Source organism: Schistocerca nitens, chromosome 4 (genome assembly GCF_023898315.1).
Source record: "Schistocerca nitens isolate TAMUIC-IGC-003100 chromosome 4, iqSchNite1.1, whole genome shotgun sequence".
NCBI classification, from domain to species: domain Eukaryota; kingdom Metazoa; phylum Arthropoda; class Insecta; order Orthoptera; family Acrididae; genus Schistocerca; species Schistocerca nitens.
The window spans coordinates 719,577,966-719,595,528 of NC_064617.1; the positions used below are offsets into that span (position 1 = coordinate 719,577,966).

General features: G+C 49.8%; 28 non-coding genes across 28 annotated transcripts; all 28 read left to right on the top strand.

Moving 5' to 3' along the window:
- The first annotated feature begins 324 nt into the window (after window positions 1-324).
- Trnak-uuu (transfer RNA lysine (anticodon UUU)) lies at window positions 325-397 on the top strand. The gene has a single exon. It is a non-coding gene; the product is annotated as a tRNA-Lys (tRNA).
- A 138-nt stretch (window positions 398-535) lies between these two features.
- On the top strand, window positions 536-617 carry Trnas-cga (transfer RNA serine (anticodon CGA)). Its single transcript has one exon. It is a non-coding gene; the product is annotated as a tRNA-Ser (tRNA).
- A 736-nt stretch (window positions 618-1,353) lies between these two features.
- Window positions 1,354-1,435, top strand: Trnas-aga (transfer RNA serine (anticodon AGA)). The gene has a single exon. It is a non-coding gene; the product is annotated as a tRNA-Ser (tRNA).
- A 344-nt stretch (window positions 1,436-1,779) lies between these two features.
- Trnak-uuu (transfer RNA lysine (anticodon UUU)) lies at window positions 1,780-1,852 on the top strand. The gene has a single exon. It is a non-coding gene; the product is annotated as a tRNA-Lys (tRNA).
- A 138-nt stretch (window positions 1,853-1,990) lies between these two features.
- Window positions 1,991-2,072, top strand: Trnas-cga (transfer RNA serine (anticodon CGA)). The gene has a single exon. It is a non-coding gene; the product is annotated as a tRNA-Ser (tRNA).
- Window positions 2,073-2,808: 736 nt separating this feature from the next.
- Trnas-aga (transfer RNA serine (anticodon AGA)) lies at window positions 2,809-2,890 on the top strand. The gene has a single exon. It is a non-coding gene; the product is annotated as a tRNA-Ser (tRNA).
- A 344-nt stretch (window positions 2,891-3,234) lies between these two features.
- On the top strand, window positions 3,235-3,307 carry Trnak-uuu (transfer RNA lysine (anticodon UUU)). The gene has a single exon. It is a non-coding gene; the product is annotated as a tRNA-Lys (tRNA).
- Window positions 3,308-3,445: 138 nt separating this feature from the next.
- On the top strand, window positions 3,446-3,527 carry Trnas-cga (transfer RNA serine (anticodon CGA)). The gene has a single exon. It is a non-coding gene; the product is annotated as a tRNA-Ser (tRNA).
- A 725-nt stretch (window positions 3,528-4,252) lies between these two features.
- On the top strand, window positions 4,253-4,334 carry Trnas-aga (transfer RNA serine (anticodon AGA)). Its single transcript has one exon. It is a non-coding gene; the product is annotated as a tRNA-Ser (tRNA).
- A 344-nt stretch (window positions 4,335-4,678) lies between these two features.
- On the top strand, window positions 4,679-4,751 carry Trnak-uuu (transfer RNA lysine (anticodon UUU)). The gene has a single exon. It is a non-coding gene; the product is annotated as a tRNA-Lys (tRNA).
- A 138-nt stretch (window positions 4,752-4,889) lies between these two features.
- Trnas-cga (transfer RNA serine (anticodon CGA)) lies at window positions 4,890-4,971 on the top strand. The gene has a single exon. It is a non-coding gene; the product is annotated as a tRNA-Ser (tRNA).
- Window positions 4,972-5,696: 725 nt separating this feature from the next.
- On the top strand, window positions 5,697-5,778 carry Trnas-aga (transfer RNA serine (anticodon AGA)). Its single transcript has one exon. It is a non-coding gene; the product is annotated as a tRNA-Ser (tRNA).
- A 344-nt stretch (window positions 5,779-6,122) lies between these two features.
- Trnak-uuu (transfer RNA lysine (anticodon UUU)) lies at window positions 6,123-6,195 on the top strand. The gene has a single exon. It is a non-coding gene; the product is annotated as a tRNA-Lys (tRNA).
- Window positions 6,196-6,333: 138 nt separating this feature from the next.
- Window positions 6,334-6,415, top strand: Trnas-cga (transfer RNA serine (anticodon CGA)). Its single transcript has one exon. It is a non-coding gene; the product is annotated as a tRNA-Ser (tRNA).
- Window positions 6,416-7,151: 736 nt separating this feature from the next.
- Trnas-aga (transfer RNA serine (anticodon AGA)) lies at window positions 7,152-7,233 on the top strand. Its single transcript has one exon. It is a non-coding gene; the product is annotated as a tRNA-Ser (tRNA).
- A 344-nt stretch (window positions 7,234-7,577) lies between these two features.
- Trnak-uuu (transfer RNA lysine (anticodon UUU)) lies at window positions 7,578-7,650 on the top strand. The gene has a single exon. It is a non-coding gene; the product is annotated as a tRNA-Lys (tRNA).
- A 138-nt stretch (window positions 7,651-7,788) lies between these two features.
- Trnas-cga (transfer RNA serine (anticodon CGA)) lies at window positions 7,789-7,870 on the top strand. Its single transcript has one exon. It is a non-coding gene; the product is annotated as a tRNA-Ser (tRNA).
- A 725-nt stretch (window positions 7,871-8,595) lies between these two features.
- On the top strand, window positions 8,596-8,677 carry Trnas-aga (transfer RNA serine (anticodon AGA)). Its single transcript has one exon. It is a non-coding gene; the product is annotated as a tRNA-Ser (tRNA).
- Window positions 8,678-9,021: 344 nt separating this feature from the next.
- On the top strand, window positions 9,022-9,094 carry Trnak-uuu (transfer RNA lysine (anticodon UUU)). Its single transcript has one exon. It is a non-coding gene; the product is annotated as a tRNA-Lys (tRNA).
- Window positions 9,095-9,232: 138 nt separating this feature from the next.
- Trnas-cga (transfer RNA serine (anticodon CGA)) lies at window positions 9,233-9,314 on the top strand. The gene has a single exon. It is a non-coding gene; the product is annotated as a tRNA-Ser (tRNA).
- Window positions 9,315-10,039: 725 nt separating this feature from the next.
- On the top strand, window positions 10,040-10,121 carry Trnas-aga (transfer RNA serine (anticodon AGA)). The gene has a single exon. It is a non-coding gene; the product is annotated as a tRNA-Ser (tRNA).
- Window positions 10,122-10,465: 344 nt separating this feature from the next.
- Window positions 10,466-10,538, top strand: Trnak-uuu (transfer RNA lysine (anticodon UUU)). The gene has a single exon. It is a non-coding gene; the product is annotated as a tRNA-Lys (tRNA).
- Window positions 10,539-10,676: 138 nt separating this feature from the next.
- On the top strand, window positions 10,677-10,758 carry Trnas-cga (transfer RNA serine (anticodon CGA)). Its single transcript has one exon. It is a non-coding gene; the product is annotated as a tRNA-Ser (tRNA).
- Window positions 10,759-11,494: 736 nt separating this feature from the next.
- Trnas-aga (transfer RNA serine (anticodon AGA)) lies at window positions 11,495-11,576 on the top strand. The gene has a single exon. It is a non-coding gene; the product is annotated as a tRNA-Ser (tRNA).
- Window positions 11,577-11,920: 344 nt separating this feature from the next.
- Trnak-uuu (transfer RNA lysine (anticodon UUU)) lies at window positions 11,921-11,993 on the top strand. The gene has a single exon. It is a non-coding gene; the product is annotated as a tRNA-Lys (tRNA).
- Window positions 11,994-12,131: 138 nt separating this feature from the next.
- On the top strand, window positions 12,132-12,213 carry Trnas-cga (transfer RNA serine (anticodon CGA)). The gene has a single exon. It is a non-coding gene; the product is annotated as a tRNA-Ser (tRNA).
- Window positions 12,214-12,938: 725 nt separating this feature from the next.
- Window positions 12,939-13,020, top strand: Trnas-aga (transfer RNA serine (anticodon AGA)). The gene has a single exon. It is a non-coding gene; the product is annotated as a tRNA-Ser (tRNA).
- Window positions 13,021-13,365: 345 nt separating this feature from the next.
- On the top strand, window positions 13,366-13,438 carry Trnak-uuu (transfer RNA lysine (anticodon UUU)). The gene has a single exon. It is a non-coding gene; the product is annotated as a tRNA-Lys (tRNA).
- Window positions 13,439-17,563: the final 4,125 nt, after the last annotated feature.

Consider the following 17,563-nt stretch of genomic DNA (forward strand, 5'->3'; position numbering starts at 1 on the left):
TGAAGAACATCTCCAACGGAACCGTGAAATGAGCGAATACGTGGGAAACACTGCATTCGAGACGCTTGTGAATTTTACAATTGTCCAGTGAGTGTCGACAAAACACGTAGCTCCTCTGCTGAGACGTACAAACTGCTGCAATTTCACTTTACATCGTGTGTCAGCTTTCTTCGATAGTCTGTTACGACCCTAGCGTAATGAGTTTATAGACAGCAGTCAGACGACGTTTTAATAGTAACAGCTCCACGCAACGACTACCCAACAGTAAAGGACATGAGGCAATGTGTCAGTATGCCTAAAGGGAGGGGTGTTCAGGTAACGTGAGCCCGGATAGCTCAGTCGGTAGAGCATTAGGCTTTTAACCTAAGGGTCCAGGGTTCAAGTCCCTGTTCGGGCGGAAATTTTAATACCTTGGTAGCCGCACGTCTCGTAGCGGTGTAAGCACTACGGAAAAGAATGCTGCTACGCCGTTTCCTGGCACTGCAGTGCTTTAAACAGTAGCAGTTGCATGTGTCGGGAGGATCTTCCGCTACTGGCAGTCGTGGCCGAGTGGTTAAGGCGTCTGACTCGAAATCAGATTCCCTCTGGGAGCGTAGGTTCGAATCCTACCGGCTGCGTGTGATTTTGCGTAAAAACGAGCAGAAATTTTCGCACACATGTGACATGCGTGGGTGAAAGCGGATCCAAACCAGTGACACCATTCTCAACAAGACGGAAATTTATGTTTCAGAATACTGTTTCGCGACGGCCGCTGTCTGTTGCGGCTCTCGGTTTACCTCGCACGGACGCTAGTACTGCAGAAATCAGTCGCAGGCCCACGAACGCGCCCCCGTCATTTTGTCGCGCCGTCGCCGTGTTCGTGAGTACGCAGATGTGCTTCAAAGTGTTGGACAGAGCGAGCATTCATTTCTTGTTAAGAATCGCAATTCAATTCATTCGAGTGTGGCAAAAGCAGTGGTGCAGCGTTTTCCTTTCTTAAGATCTCGCAGCTGCTTGCAAGTATGTCCATCGTTTAAGACGACAGAAAAGTAGCGTCAGCGGTGCGTCAGTGGGAAGTCGGTGAAGTCGCCATTGGAGCCATAAGCCAGTAATTACGACACGCGAATCACTCAAACACCATGCAGCATGTACCACAATGCTCGGCCGAGGGACCGGGTAGCTCAGCCGGTAGAGCGCTAGACTTTCAACCAAAGGGTCCCGGGTTCAAACCCCCGTCCAGGCCAAAATTGATACACTGTCGTAACGGCTAATGTGCTGGCAACGGAAGCACTACAGAAACGAGTGAGGCCATGTCGTGTTCTTACGTCAGATTGCTTGAAAAGTTGCACTTGCCGAGAGACGCTTCTGCGACCGGCAGTCGTGGCCGAGTGGTTAAGGCGTCTGACTAGAAATCAGATTCCCTCTGGGAGCGTAGGTTCGAGTCCTACCGACTGCGTCCTTTGTTGTGTCAAGAGGTGAAGAACATCTCCAACGGAACCGTGAAATGAGCGAATACGTGGGAAACACTGCATTCGAGACGCTTGTGAATTTTACAATTGTCCAGTGAGTGTCGACAAAACACGTAGCTCCTCTGCTGAGACGTACAAACTGCTGCAATTTCACTTTACATCGTGTGTCAGCTTTCTTCGATAGTCTGTTACGACCCTAGCGTAATGAGTTTATAGACAGCAGTCAGACGACGTTTTAATAGTAACAGCTCCACGCAACGACTACCCAACAGTAAAGGACATGAGGCAATGTGTCAGTATGCCTAAAGGGAGGGGTGTTCAGGTAACGTGAGCCCGGATAGCTCAGTCGGTAGAGCATTAGGCTTTTAACCTAAGGGTCCAGGGTTCAAGTCCCTGTTCGGGCGGAAATTTTAATACCTTGGTAGCCGCACGTCTCGTAGCGGTGTAAGCACTACGGAAAAGAATGCTGCTACGCCGTTTCCTGGCACTGCAGTGCTTTAAACAGTAGCAGTTGCATGTGTCGGGAGGATCTTCCGCTACTGGCAGTCGTGGCCGAGTGGTTAAGGCGTCTGACTCGAAATCAGATTCCCTCTGGGAGCGTAGGTTCGAATCCTACCGGCTGCGTGTGATTTTGCGTAAAAACGAGCAGAAATTTTCGCACACATGTGACATGCGTGGGTGAAAGCGGATCCAAACCAGTGACACCATTCTCAACAAGACGGAAATTTATGTTTCAGAATACTGTTTCGCGACGGCCGCTGTCTGTTGCGGCTCTCGGTTTACCTCGCACGGACGCTAGTACTGCAGAAATCAGTCGCAGGCCCACGAACGCGCCCCCGTCATTTTGTCGCGCCGTCGCCGTGTTCGTGAGTACGCAGATGTGCTTCAAAGTGTTGGACAGAGCGAGCATTCATTTCTTGTTAAGAATCGCAATTCAATTCATTCGAGTGTGGCAAAAGCAGTGGTGCAGCGTTTTCCTTTCTTAAGATCTCGCAGCTGCTTGCAAGTATGTCCATCGTTTAAGACGACAGAAAAGTAGCGTCAGCGGTGCGTCAGTGGGAAGTCGGTGAAGTCGCCATTGGAGCCATAAGCCAGTAATTACGACACGCGAATCACTCAAACACCATGCAGCATGTACCACAATGCTCGGCCGAGGGACCGGGTAGCTCAGCCGGTAGAGCGCTAGACTTTCAACCAAAGGGTCCCGGGTTCAAACCCCCGTCCAGGCCAAAATTGATACACTGTCGTAACGGCTAATGTGCTGGCAACGGAAGCACTACAGAAACGAGTGAGGCCATGTCGTGTTCTTACGTCAGATTGCTTGAAAAGTTGCACTTGCCGAGAGACGCTTCTGCGACCGGCAGTCGTGGCCGAGTGGTTAAGGCGTCTGACTAGAAATCAGATTCCCTCTGGGAGCGTAGGTTCGAGTCCTACCGACTGCGTCCTTTGTTGTGTCAAGAGGTGAAGAACATCTCCAACGGAACCGTGAAATGAGCGAATACGTGGGAAACACTGCATTCGAGACGCTTGTGAATTTTACAATTGTCCAGTGAGTGTCGACAAAACACGTAGCTCCTCTGCTGAGACGTACAAACTGCTGCAATTTCACTTTACATCGTGTGTCAGCTTTCTTCGATAGTCTGTTACGACCCTAGCGTAATGAGTTTATAGACAGCAGTCAGACGACGTTTTAATAGTAACAGCTCCACGCAACGACTACCCAACAGTAAAGGACATGAGGCAATGTGTCAGTATGCCTAAAGGGAGGGGTGTTCAGGTAACGTGAGCCCGGATAGCTCAGTCGGTAGAGCATTAGGCTTTTAACCTAAGGGTCCAGGGTTCAAGTCCCTGTTCGGGCGGAAATTTTAATACCTTGGTAGCCGCACGTCTCGTAGCGGTGTAAGCACTACGGAAAAGAATGCTGCTACGCCGTTTCCTGGCACTGCAGTGCTTTAAACAGTAGCAGTTGCATGTGTCGGGAGGATCTTCCGCTACTGGCAGTCGTGGCCGAGTGGTTAAGGCGTCTGACTCGAAATCAGATTCCCTCTGGGAGCGTAGGTTCGAATCCTACCGGCTGCGTGTGATTTTGCGTAAAAACGAGCAGAAATTTTCGCACACATGTGACATGCGTGGGTGAAAGCGGATCCAAACCAGTGACACCATTCTCAACAAGACGGAAATTTATGTTTCAGAATACTGTTTCGCGACGGCCGCTGTCTGTTGCGGCTCTCGGTTTACCTCGCACGGACGCTAGTACTGCAGAAATCAGTCGCAGGCCCACGAACGCGCCCCCGTCATTTTGTCGCGCCGTCGCCGTGTTCGTGAGTACGCAGATGTGCTTCAAAGTGTTGGACAGAGCGAGCATTCATTTCTTGTTAAGAATCGCAATTCAATTCATTCGAGTGTGGCAAAAGCAGTGGTGCAGCGTTTTCCTTTCTTAAGATCTCGCAGCTGCTTGCAAGTATGTCCATCGTTTAAGACGACAGAAAAGTAGCGTCAGCGGGAAGTCGGTGAAGTCGCCATTGGAGCCATAAGCCAGTAATTACGACACGCGAATCACTCAAACACCATGCAGCATGTACCACAATGCTCGGCCGAGGGACCGGGTAGCTCAGCCGGTAGAGCGCTAGACTTTCAACCAAAGGGTCCCGGGTTCAAACCCCCGTCCAGGCCAAAATTGATACACTGTCGTAACGGCTAATGTGCTGGCAACGGAAGCACTACAGAAACGAGTGAGGCCATGTCGTGTTCTTACGTCAGATTGCTTGAAAAGTTGCACTTGCCGAGAGACGCTTCTGCGACCGGCAGTCGTGGCCGAGTGGTTAAGGCGTCTGACTAGAAATCAGATTCCCTCTGGGAGCGTAGGTTCGAGTCCTACCGACTGCGTCCTTTGTTGTGTCAAGAGGTGAAGAACATCTCCAACGGAACCGTGAAATGAGCGAATACGTGGGAAACACTGCATTCGAGACGCTTGTGAATTTTACAATTGTCCAGTGAGTGTCGACAAAACACGTAGCTCCTCTGCTGAGACGTACAAACTGCTGCAATTTCACTTTACATCGTGTGTCAGCTTTCTTCGATAGTCTGTTACGACCCTAGCGTAATGAGTTTATAGACAGCAGTCAGACGACGTTTTAATAGTAACAGCTCCACGCAACGACTACCCAACAGTAAAGGACATGAGGCAATGTGTCAGTATGCCTAAAGGGAGGGGTGATCAGGTAACGTGAGCCCGGATAGCTCAGTCGGTAGAGCATTAGGCTTTTAACCTAAGGGTCCAGGGTTCAAGTCCCTGTTCGGGCGGAAATTTTAATACCTTGGTAGCCGCACGTCTCGTAGCGGTGTAAGCACTACGGAAAAGAATGCTGCTACGCCGTTTCCTGGCACTGCAGTGCTTTAAACAGTAGCAGTTGCATGTGTCGGGAGGATCTTCCGCTACTGGCAGTCGTGGCCGAGTGGTTAAGGCGTCTGACTCGAAATCAGATTCCCTCTGGGAGCGTAGGTTCGAATCCTACCGGCTGCGTGTGATTTTGCGTAAAAACGAGCAGAAATTTTCGCACACATGTGACATGCGTGGGTGAAAGCGGATCCAAACCAGTGACACCATTCTCAACAAGACGGAAATTTATGTTTCAGAATACTGTTTCGCGACGGCCGCTGTCTGTTGCGGCTCTCGGTTTACCTCGCACGGACGCTAGTACTGCAGAAATCAGTCGCAGGCCCACGAACGCGCCCCCGTCATTTTGTCGCGCCGTCGCCGTGTTCGTGAGTACGCAGATGTGCTTCAAAGTGTTGGACAGAGCGAGCATTCATTTCTTGTTAAGAATCGCAATTCAATTCATTCGAGTGTGGCAAAAGCAGTGGTGCAGCGTTTTCCTTTCTTAAGATCTCGCAGCTGCTTGCAAGTATGTCCATCGTTTAAGACGACAGAAAAGTAGCGTCAGCGGGAAGTCGGTGAAGTCGCCATTGGAGCCATAAGCCAGTAATTACGACACGCGAATCACTCAAACACCATGCAGCATGTACCACAATGCTCGGCCGAGGGATCGGGTAGCTCAGCCGGTAGAGCGCTAGACTTTCAACCAAAGGGTCCCGGGTTCAAACCCCCGTCCAGGCCAAAATTGATACACTGTCGTAACGGCTAATGTGCTGGCAACGGAAGCACTACAGAAACGAGTGAGGCCATGTCGTGTTCTTACGTCAGATTGCTTGAAAAGTTGCACTTGCCGAGAGACGCTTCTGCGACCGGCAGTCGTGGCCGAGTGGTTAAGGCGTCTGACTAGAAATCAGATTCCCTCTGGGAGCGTAGGTTCGAGTCCTACCGACTGCGTCCTTTTTTGTGTCAAGAGGTGAAGAACATCTCCAACGGAACCGTGAAATGAGCGAATACGTGGGAAACACTGCATTCGAGACGCTTGTGAATTTTACAATTGTCCAGTGAGTGTCGACAAAACACGTAGCTCCTCTGCTGAGACGTACAAACTGCTGCAATTTCACTTTACATCGTGTGTCAGCTTTCTTCGATAGTCTGTTACGACCCTAGCGTAATGAGTTTATAGACAGCAGTCAGACGACGTTTTAATAGTAACAGCTCCACGCAACGACTACCCAACAGTAAAGGACATGAGGCAATGTGTCAGTATGCCTAAAGGGAGGGGTGATCAGGTAACGTGAGCCCGGATAGCTCAGTCGGTAGAGCATTAGGCTTTTAACCTAAGGGTCCAGGGTTCAAGTCCCTGTTCGGGCGGAAATTTTAATACCTTGGTAGCCGCACGTCTCGTAGCGGTGTAAGCACTACGGAAAAGAATGCTGCTACGCCGTTTCCTGGCACTGCAGTGCTTTAAACAGTAGCAGTTGCATGTGTCGGGAGGATCTTCCGCTACTGGCAGTCGTGGCCGAGTGGTTAAGGCGTCTGACTCGAAATCAGATTCCCTCTGGGAGCGTAGGTTCGAATCCTACCGGCTGCGTGTGATTTTGCGTAAAAACGAGCAGAAATTTTCGCACACATGTGACATGCGTGGGTGAAAGCGGATCCAAACCAGTGACACCATTCTCAACAAGACGGAAATTTATGTTTCAGAATACTGTTTCGCGACGGCCGCTGTCTGTTGCGGCTCTCGGTTTACCTCGCACGGACGCTAGTACTGCAGAAATCAGTCGCAGGCCCACGAACGCGCCCCCGTCATTTTGTCGCGCCGTCGCCGTGTTCGTGAGTACGCAGATGTGCTTCAAAGTGTTGGACAGAGCGAGCATTCATTTCTTGTTAAGAATCGCAATTCAATTCATTCGAGTGTGGCAAAAGCAGTGGTGCAGCGTTTTCCTTTCTTAAGATCTCGCAGCTGCTTGCAAGTATGTCCATCGTTTAAGACGACAGAAAAGTAGCGTCAGCGGTGCGTCAGTGGGAAGTCGGTGAAGTCGCCATTGGAGCCATAAGCCAGTAATTACGACACGCGAATCACTCAAACACCATGCAGCATGTACCACAATGCTCGGCCGAGGGACCGGGTAGCTCAGCCGGTAGAGCGCTAGACTTTCAACCAAAGGGTCCCGGGTTCAAACCCCCGTCCAGGCCAAAATTGATACACTGTCGTAACGGCTAATGTGCTGGCAACGGAAGCACTACAGAAACGAGTGAGGCCATGTCGTGTTCTTACGTCAGATTGCTTGAAAAGTTGCACTTGCCGAGAGACGCTTCTGCGACCGGCAGTCGTGGCCGAGTGGTTAAGGCGTCTGACTAGAAATCAGATTCCCTCTGGGAGCGTAGGTTCGAGTCCTACCGACTGCGTCCTTTGTTGTGTCAAGAGGTGAAGAACATCTCCAACGGAACCGTGAAATGAGCGAATACGTGGGAAACACTGCATTCGAGACGCTTGTGAATTTTACAATTGTCCAGTGAGTGTCGACAAAACACGTAGCTCCTCTGCTGAGACGTACAAACTGCTGCAATTTCACTTTACATCGTGTGTCAGCTTTCTTCGATAGTCTGTTACGACCCTAGCGTAATGAGTTTATAGACAGCAGTCAGACGACGTTTTAATAGTAACAGCTCCACGCAACGACTACCCAACAGTAAAGGACATGAGGCAATGTGTCAGTATGCCTAAAGGGAGGGGTGTTCAGGTAACGTGAGCCCGGATAGCTCAGTCGGTAGAGCATTAGGCTTTTAACCTAAGGGTCCAGGGTTCAAGTCCCTGTTCGGGCGGAAATTTTAATACCTTGGTAGCCGCACGTCTCGTAGCGGTGTAAGCACTACGGAAAAGAATGCTGCTACGCCGTTTCCTGGCACTGCAGTGCTTTAAACAGTAGCAGTTGCATGTGTCGGGAGGATCTTCCGCTACTGGCAGTCGTGGCCGAGTGGTTAAGGCGTCTGACTCGAAATCAGATTCCCTCTGGGAGCGTAGGTTCGAATCCTACCGGCTGCGTGTGATTTTGCGTAAAAACGAGCAGAAATTTTCGCACACATGTGACATGCGTGGGTGAAAGCGGATCCAAACCAGTGACACCATTCTCAACAAGACGGAAATTTATGTTTCAGAATACTGTTTCGCGACGGCCGCTGTCTGTTGCGGCTCTCGGTTTACCTCGCACGGACGCTAGTACTGCAGAAATCAGTCGCAGGCCCACGAACGCGCCCCCGTCATTTTGTCGCGCCGTCGCCGTGTTCGTGAGTACGCAGATGTGCTTCAAAGTGTTGGACAGAGCGAGCATTCATTTCTTGTTAAGAATCGCAATTCAATTCATTCGAGTGTGGCAAAAGCAGTGGTGCAGCGTTTTCCTTTCTTAAGATCTCGCAGCTGCTTGCAAGTATGTCCATCGTTTAAGACGACAGAAAAGTAGCGTCAGCGGGAAGTCGGTGAAGTCGCCATTGGAGCCATAAGCCAGTAATTACGACACGCGAATCACTCAAACACCATGCAGCATGTACCACAATGCTCGGCCGAGGGATCGGGTAGCTCAGCCGGTAGAGCGCTAGACTTTCAACCAAAGGGTCCCGGGTTCAAACCCCCGTCCAGGCCAAAATTGATACACTGTCGTAACGGCTAATGTGCTGGCAACGGAAGCACTACAGAAACGAGTGAGGCCATGTCGTGTTCTTACGTCAGATTGCTTGAAAAGTTGCACTTGCCGAGAGACGCTTCTGCGACCGGCAGTCGTGGCCGAGTGGTTAAGGCGTCTGACTAGAAATCAGATTCCCTCTGGGAGCGTAGGTTCGAGTCCTACCGACTGCGTCCTTTTTTGTGTCAAGAGGTGAAGAACATCTCCAACGGAACCGTGAAATGAGCGAATACGTGGGAAACACTGCATTCGAGACGCTTGTGAATTTTACAATTGTCCAGTGAGTGTCGACAAAACACGTAGCTCCTCTGCTGAGACGTACAAACTGCTGCAATTTCACTTTACATCGTGTGTCAGCTTTCTTCGATAGTCTGTTACGACCCTAGCGTAATGAGTTTATAGACAGCAGTCAGACGACGTTTTAATAGTAACAGCTCCACGCAACGACTACCCAACAGTAAAGGACATGAGGCAATGTGTCAGTATGCCTAAAGGGAGGGGTGATCAGGTAACGTGAGCCCGGATAGCTCAGTCGGTAGAGCATTAGGCTTTTAACCTAAGGGTCCAGGGTTCAAGTCCCTGTTCGGGCGGAAATTTTAATACCTTGGTAGCCGCACGTCTCGTAGCGGTGTAAGCACTACGGAAAAGAATGCTGCTACGCCGTTTCCTGGCACTGCAGTGCTTTAAACAGTAGCAGTTGCATGTGTCGGGAGGATCTTCCGCTACTGGCAGTCGTGGCCGAGTGGTTAAGGCGTCTGACTCGAAATCAGATTCCCTCTGGGAGCGTAGGTTCGAATCCTACCGGCTGCGTGTGATTTTGCGTAAAAACGAGCAGAAATTTTCGCACACATGTGACATGCGTGGGTGAAAGCGGATCCAAACCAGTGACACCATTCTCAACAAGACGGAAATTTATGTTTCAGAATACTGTTTCGCGACGGCCGCTGTCTGTTGCGGCTCTCGGTTTACCTCGCACGGACGCTAGTACTGCAGAAATCAGTCGCAGGCCCACGAACGCGCCCCCGTCATTTTGTCGCGCCGTCGCCGTGTTCGTGAGTACGCAGATGTGCTTCAAAGTGTTGGACAGAGCGAGCATTCATTTCTTGTTAAGAATCGCAATTCAATTCATTCGAGTGTGGCAAAAGCAGTGGTGCAGCGTTTTCCTTTCTTAAGATCTCGCAGCTGCTTGCAAGTATGTCCATCGTTTAAGACGACAGAAAAGTAGCGTCAGCGGGAAGTCGGTGAAGTCGCCATTGGAGCCATAAGCCAGTAATTACGACACGCGAATCACTCAAACACCATGCAGCATGTACCACAATGCTCGGCCGAGGGATCGGGTAGCTCAGCCGGTAGAGCGCTAGACTTTCAACCAAAGGGTCCCGGGTTCAAACCCCCGTCCAGGCCAAAATTGATACACTGTCGTAACGGCTAATGTGCTGGCAACGGAAGCACTACAGAAACGAGTGAGGCCATGTCGTGTTCTTACGTCAGATTGCTTGAAAAGTTGCACTTGCCGAGAGACGCTTCTGCGACCGGCAGTCGTGGCCGAGTGGTTAAGGCGTCTGACTAGAAATCAGATTCCCTCTGGGAGCGTAGGTTCGAGTCCTACCGACTGCGTCCTTTTTTGTGTCAAGAGGTGAAGAACATCTCCAACGGAACCGTGAAATGAGCGAATACGTGGGAAACACTGCATTCGAGACGCTTGTGAATTTTACAATTGTCCAGTGAGTGTCGACAAAACACGTAGCTCCTCTGCTGAGACGTACAAACTGCTGCAATTTCACTTTACATCGTGTGTCAGCTTTCTTCGATAGTCTGTTACGACCCTAGCGTAATGAGTTTATAGACAGCAGTCAGACGACGTTTTAATAGTAACAGCTCCACGCAACGACTACCCAACAGTAAAGGACATGAGGCAATGTGTCAGTATGCCTAAAGGGAGGGGTGATCAGGTAACGTGAGCCCGGATAGCTCAGTCGGTAGAGCATTAGGCTTTTAACCTAAGGGTCCAGGGTTCAAGTCCCTGTTCGGGCGGAAATTTTAATACCTTGGTAGCCGCACGTCTCGTAGCGGTGTAAGCACTACGGAAAAGAATGCTGCTACGCCGTTTCCTGGCACTGCAGTGCTTTAAACAGTAGCAGTTGCATGTGTCGGGAGGATCTTCCGCTACTGGCAGTCGTGGCCGAGTGGTTAAGGCGTCTGACTCGAAATCAGATTCCCTCTGGGAGCGTAGGTTCGAATCCTACCGGCTGCGTGTGATTTTGCGTAAAAACGAGCAGAAATTTTCGCACACATGTGACATGCGTGGGTGAAAGCGGATCCAAACCAGTGACACCATTCTCAACAAGACGGAAATTTATGTTTCAGAATACTGTTTCGCGACGGCCGCTGTCTGTTGCGGCTCTCGGTTTACCTCGCACGGACGCTAGTACTGCAGAAATCAGTCGCAGGCCCACGAACGCGCCCCCGTCATTTTGTCGCGCCGTCGCCGTGTTCGTGAGTACGCAGATGTGCTTCAAAGTGTTGGACAGAGCGAGCATTCATTTCTTGTTAAGAATCGCAATTCAATTCATTCGAGTGTGGCAAAAGCAGTGGTGCAGCGTTTTCCTTTCTTAAGATCTCGCAGCTGCTTGCAAGTATGTCCATCGTTTAAGACGACAGAAAAGTAGCGTCAGCGGTGCGTCAGTGGGAAGTCGGTGAAGTCGCCATTGGAGCCATAAGCCAGTAATTACGACACGCGAATCACTCAAACACCATGCAGCATGTACCACAATGCTCGGCCGAGGGACCGGGTAGCTCAGCCGGTAGAGCGCTAGACTTTCAACCAAAGGGTCCCGGGTTCAAACCCCCGTCCAGGCCAAAATTGATACACTGTCGTAACGGCTAATGTGCTGGCAACGGAAGCACTACAGAAACGAGTGAGGCCATGTCGTGTTCTTACGTCAGATTGCTTGAAAAGTTGCACTTGCCGAGAGACGCTTCTGCGACCGGCAGTCGTGGCCGAGTGGTTAAGGCGTCTGACTAGAAATCAGATTCCCTCTGGGAGCGTAGGTTCGAGTCCTACCGACTGCGTCCTTTGTTGTGTCAAGAGGTGAAGAACATCTCCAACGGAACCGTGAAATGAGCGAATACGTGGGAAACACTGCATTCGAGACGCTTGTGAATTTTACAATTGTCCAGTGAGTGTCGACAAAACACGTAGCTCCTCTGCTGAGACGTACAAACTGCTGCAATTTCACTTTACATCGTGTGTCAGCTTTCTTCGATAGTCTGTTACGACCCTAGCGTAATGAGTTTATAGACAGCAGTCAGACGACGTTTTAATAGTAACAGCTCCACGCAACGACTACCCAACAGTAAAGGACATGAGGCAATGTGTCAGTATGCCTAAAGGGAGGGGTGATCAGGTAACGTGAGCCCGGATAGCTCAGTCGGTAGAGCATTAGGCTTTTAACCTAAGGGTCCAGGGTTCAAGTCCCTGTTCGGGCGGAAATTTTAATACCTTGGTAGCCGCACGTCTCGTAGCGGTGTAAGCACTACGGAAAAGAATGCTGCTACGCCGTTTCCTGGCACTGCAGTGCTTTAAACAGTAGCAGTTGCATGTGTCGGGAGGATCTTCCGCTACTGGCAGTCGTGGCCGAGTGGTTAAGGCGTCTGACTCGAAATCAGATTCCCTCTGGGAGCGTAGGTTCGAATCCTACCGGCTGCGTGTGATTTTGCGTAAAAACGAGCAGAAATTTTCGCACACATGTGACATGCGTGGGTGAAAGCGGATCCAAACCAGTGACACCATTCTCAACAAGACGGAAATTTATGTTTCAGAATACTGTTTCGCGACGGCCGCTGTCTGTTGCGGCTCTCGGTTTACCTCGCACGGACGCTAGTACTGCAGAAATCAGTCGCAGGCCCACGAACGCGCCCCCGTCATTTTGTCGCGCCGTCGCCGTGTTCGTGAGTACGCAGATGTGCTTCAAAGTGTTGGACAGAGCGAGCATTCATTTCTTGTTAAGAATCGCAATTCAATTCATTCGAGTGTGGCAAAAGCAGTGGTGCAGCGTTTTCCTTTCTTAAGATCTCGCAGCTGCTTGCAAGTATGTCCATCGTTTAAGACGACAGAAAAGTAGCGTCAGCGGGAAGTCGGTGAAGTCGCCATTGGAGCCATAAGCCAGTAATTACGACACGCGAATCACTCAAACACCATGGAGCATGTACCACAATGCTCGGCCGAGGGATCGGGTAGCTCAGCCGGTAGAGCGCTAGACTTTCAACCAAAGGGTCCCGGGTTCAAACCCCCGTCCAGGCCAAAATTGATACACTGTCGTAACGGCTAATGTGCTGGCAACGGAAGCACTACAGAAACGAGTGAGGCCATGTCGTGTTCTTACGTCAGATTGCTTGAAAAGTTGCACTTGCCGAGAGACGCTTCTGCGACCGGCAGTCGTGGCCGAGTGGTTAAGGCGTCTGACTAGAAATCAGATTCCCTCTGGGAGCGTAGGTTCGAGTCCTACCGACTGCGTCCTTTTTTTGTGTCAAGAGGTGAAGAACATCTCCAACGGAACCGTGAAATGAGCGAATACGTGGGAAACACTGCATTCGAGACGCTTGTGAATTTTACAATTGTCCAGTGAGTGTCGACAAAACACGTAGCTCCTCTGCTGAGACGTACAAACTGCTGCAATTTCACTTTACATCGTGTGTCAGCTTTCTTCGATAGTCTGTTACGACCCTAGCGTAATGAGTTTATAGACAGCAGTCAGACGACGTTTTAATAGTAACAGCTCCACGCAACGACTACCCAACAGTAAAGGACATGAGGCAATGTGTCAGTATGCCTAAAGGGAGGGGTGATCAGGTAACGTGAGCCCGGATAGCTCAGTCGGTAGAGCATTAGGCTTTTAACCTAAGGGTCCAGGGTTCAAGTCCCTGTTCGGGCGGAAATTTTAATACCTTGGTAGCCGCACGTCTCGTAGCGGTGTAAGCACTACGGAAAAGAATGCTGCTACGCCGTTTCCTGGCACTGCAGTGCTTTAAACAGTAGCAGTTGCATGTGTCGGGAGGATCTTCCGCTACTGGCAGTCGTGGCCGAGTGGTTAGTCAGCCGGCGGACGCGGTCGAGGTCGGACGTGCTGTGCTGCGCGCCGCGCCGTCGTTGTTTTCGTGTGGTGAGTCACTGCGCTTGCTTCAGTGTCTACCAGTGTTTTGGTGTAATCTGGAAATGAACTCGATTTCGTGATGTCTCAACCGAGTAGGAAAGACACATTGAAGTTTACTTTTGACAGAAACTTTGTCCGACCTAAATCCTTTGAAGTTGAGCAATGGTTAGAAGATGAAGTAAAGATAGGACTTGAGGATATAATCGGGATACATCTTTCGATTGTCAGTAGCACCGTTTTCGTTAAATTAGCTCGATCAGACATGTGTGAGAAAATAGTTGAATCTTGTGGTGGTATCCTCAAATTTAAACATAGCGATGGCAATGTGGGTGAAGTTGTTGTTTCGCATGCCGGCCTAGGAATACGGACTGTTCGACTCTTTGAACTTCCATTTGAAATAACCGGTGAACAGATCAACGCAGTGCTCTGTCCCTACGGTAAAATCATCAGCAATATTGCGGAACGTTGGTCTAGTGCACATAAATTCCCGGTTCTTAATGGGGTGCGGCAATTGAAAATCGAGCTGCAGAAGCACATCCCGTCTTATGTTAACATATGCGGGTATCGTGCGATAGTAATGTACGATGATCAGCCCCGAACGTGTGCCGCATGCAACTCGACAGGTCACGTGCGTGCCGAATGCGTGCAGAGGCGAGTGGCGCAGCTGCCTGCCGGCGAGGCAGCCAGGCCCCCCGCGATGACAACACTGCCTGTGACGTACGTCGCCGTGGCGCGTGGGCATTCGGCTACATCCACGGTCACCGAAATCAGTGAAAATACTGTTGTGCCTGCGCCAGTGACGCAAATGGGGACTGTTGCAACGCCGGAAGAGACCCCACCTAAACCCATAGAAGTATCGCCGTCCGTAGTAGTCACAGAAGAACAGGCATCCGACATGCAAACGGCTGCGTCCCAATCGGCCGCTGCTACTCCACGGGGGGAATCTCCAGCAGGTTCCGATCAAGGCCCACACAATCGTACGTCTCCCAGAAAAACTAAAAAACGGAGAGTTGCCCGCCAGGGTGCAGAACAGATTGCACCGGTTCTGCGCGAAAAGGCTAAACAGATAGGTGAACAACTCAGTGACAAAGCATCTGATAGCACAAACCATGATCATCCCTCAGCCAGTTTACCATCAGTCCTTGACAATGTCTCAGATGCTCTCCCTCTGAACCCTGAACAGTCAGCTCAACTCCGAACCGACTGTGATGTCCGCATGGTCAAACTCTATCCTGCACCAGAGTCGGTAACGACCTCGACACAACCGCCGCCAACTAGTTGGGCGGACGATACAGAATCCACTGCCGAAGTAGACAGTATGGATACTTCCGAAACGGTGACAGCCGTCACTTCAGTCTCCAAAGACGACGATGTTAACGAGAAAGATAACGCCTCGACAGAAACTGCCGCGCAAAAAGAACGCACGACTGATCCCTTTTCAACCGGAGACTATTTTTAACTCTGCCTTTAAAGTGACTGTCAATACATGTTTTTGTTATCTGGAATTGCTTCCAAAGTGCTTCTACGACGTGACTTGTTTTTTCCAGCGTTATTTCTGTTTGATATCGGACTGATTTTAGGTATTGCTCCTGTTTAGTCCACCACTATTCCGCCACAGGCCTATCGACTTGCTACTCTCAATATTAATAAGATACGTAGCGCTCTTAAACTGCAACATTTAAAAGACTTTTTATATGCAGCTGATGTAGACATTTTATTTGTACAAGAAGTAACAGAGATCAGACTTGATTGCTTACCAGGTTATAATGTGATCACTAATCCTGGGGCCGGTTGCGAATTAGGTACAGCTTTTATTGTGAAGGAAGGTATCATTATTACCGACGTCACAAAACTGCCGAACAGTAGGGGCATTGCGGGCACTTTTTATAACAACAGACTAATTAATGTCTATGCCCCATCCGGTTCCAGTAATAGGCGTCAAAGAGCAGAATTTTTTAAAGAAGAAATAGTTCCTCTCTTTGGCGTCCGCCACCCCAATGTCATCTTCGGAGGCGACTTTAACTGTGTCATCAGTGCAAAGGACCAGACTCCCAATCTTAACAAATCACTTGAACTGGAACGAATTGTACGAGACTTGCGCTTAGTTGATTCTTGGGAGCTCAAGCATGGGGCAGCACCTGGGTTTACCCATATCACGACCCATTCGGCAAGCCGACTTGATCGAATTTATGTCACACCCACTTTGAGGAATAACATTCTGCAGTCAGAAGTATGGCCAGTGGCTTTCTCAGATCATGCTGCATACATCTGTACTATAAGTCTAGACCGACAACGGACGTGTCGATACAGGGGCCTGTGGAAATTAAATGTTTCACATCTACAAGACTCGGCGTGTCAAGAAGCCTTCCTCAATACCTGGCGAGAATGTGAGCAACGATTTGCCTCTTATAATTCGGCCATTGATTGGTGGCTGAGGTGCGCCAAACCTAAAATTAGGTGGTGTTTCATGAACTACGCACGGGAAAAGAGCTTTTGGCTTCAAAGGACGATCAATTTCTATTTTCATTGTCTGCGGGAACTGTATATGCTCGGTACTTCGGCTGTCGAGAATTGTCAACGAATTAAGAAAATCCAGGCCAAAATCCTAACCCTAAGGAGGACGCAGCTAGAAGGCTACAAAGTCAGGTCGCGGGTCCAGACAACTGTACACCAAGAACTCACCTCAGTCTACCATATGATCCAAGAAAGTAAGAAAGGGTCCCGTAAAATACTGACGGAGTTAATTGCTGAGGATGGCGCAACGCTGACTACGCACAACGAGATTAAAGCGGCGGTGCTAAACTACTTCACCACCTTGATGTCAAATAAAGAAGTTAACGTGCAAGCGCAGGATGCTCTTTTGAATAATTTGCGCAACAGAGTCAGTCTCGTGGACGCGGAAAAGCTATTAGACGTGGCGACCGAAGAAGACGTGGAATATGTACTCTGGAAAAGTGCTAAGAATAAATCCCCCGGACCTGACGGAATTCCCGCCGAATTCTATCAAAAATTCTGGAACACCATAAAGGCGAAGATCACTTGCATCTGTAACGAACTTCTAGACCACAACAACGTGATCCCCACCAGCTTCTGTGAAGGCATAATCGTTCTAATTAAAAAAACCTCAGGCAGTGCAAACGTAAAAAATCTAAGACCGATAACGCTGCTCAACAGCGACTATAAAATCTTTGCGAGACTTTTGGCCCAAAGGCTTAAATCTACAATGACCAGTATCATTGGCCCTTACCAGACCAGCGTGGGCAAGGATCGGAAAATTCGACAGACTTTGTGCGACTACCGTGATTTAATCTCTATTGCGGAAGTCTGTAAGCTGAAATGTGCCATCATATCTTTGGACTTCGACAAAGCCTTTGACAGGATAAACCACCAGTATCTCTTTCGTACCATGTATGCGATGGGTTTTCCACCTGGGTTCGTCGCAATTATAAAACAGATGGTAGCGACTAATTTATCCAGAGTCATCATCAATGGCCAGCCTACCCGAGCAATCGAGATAGCCAGTTCCGTCAGGCAGGGCTGCCCAATGTCCATGGCGCTTTTTGCGATTGCCATTGAGCCTTTGTTAGCTACCCTGACGCAAAGTTTACAGGGCATCGTCATACATGGATCCCGAGTAGTGTGCAAGGCGTATGCAGACGATGTCGGTTTCCTTGTACTAAATCGAACTGAAGTGGAGACCGCACTACAGCTAGTCAGGCAATATGAGCACGCGTCAGGTGCACAACTAAACTGGACAAAGTCCGGAATATTCAATATTGGCCGCGGCCTAGGATCGCACCCTCACAGACAACTACGTCAGCTGAAGATATTCAAGTGCCTTGGAATTGATTTTCAGAGTAATATTCGGCACACCATTGCAACCAACTATCGAAAGCTTCTACGGAC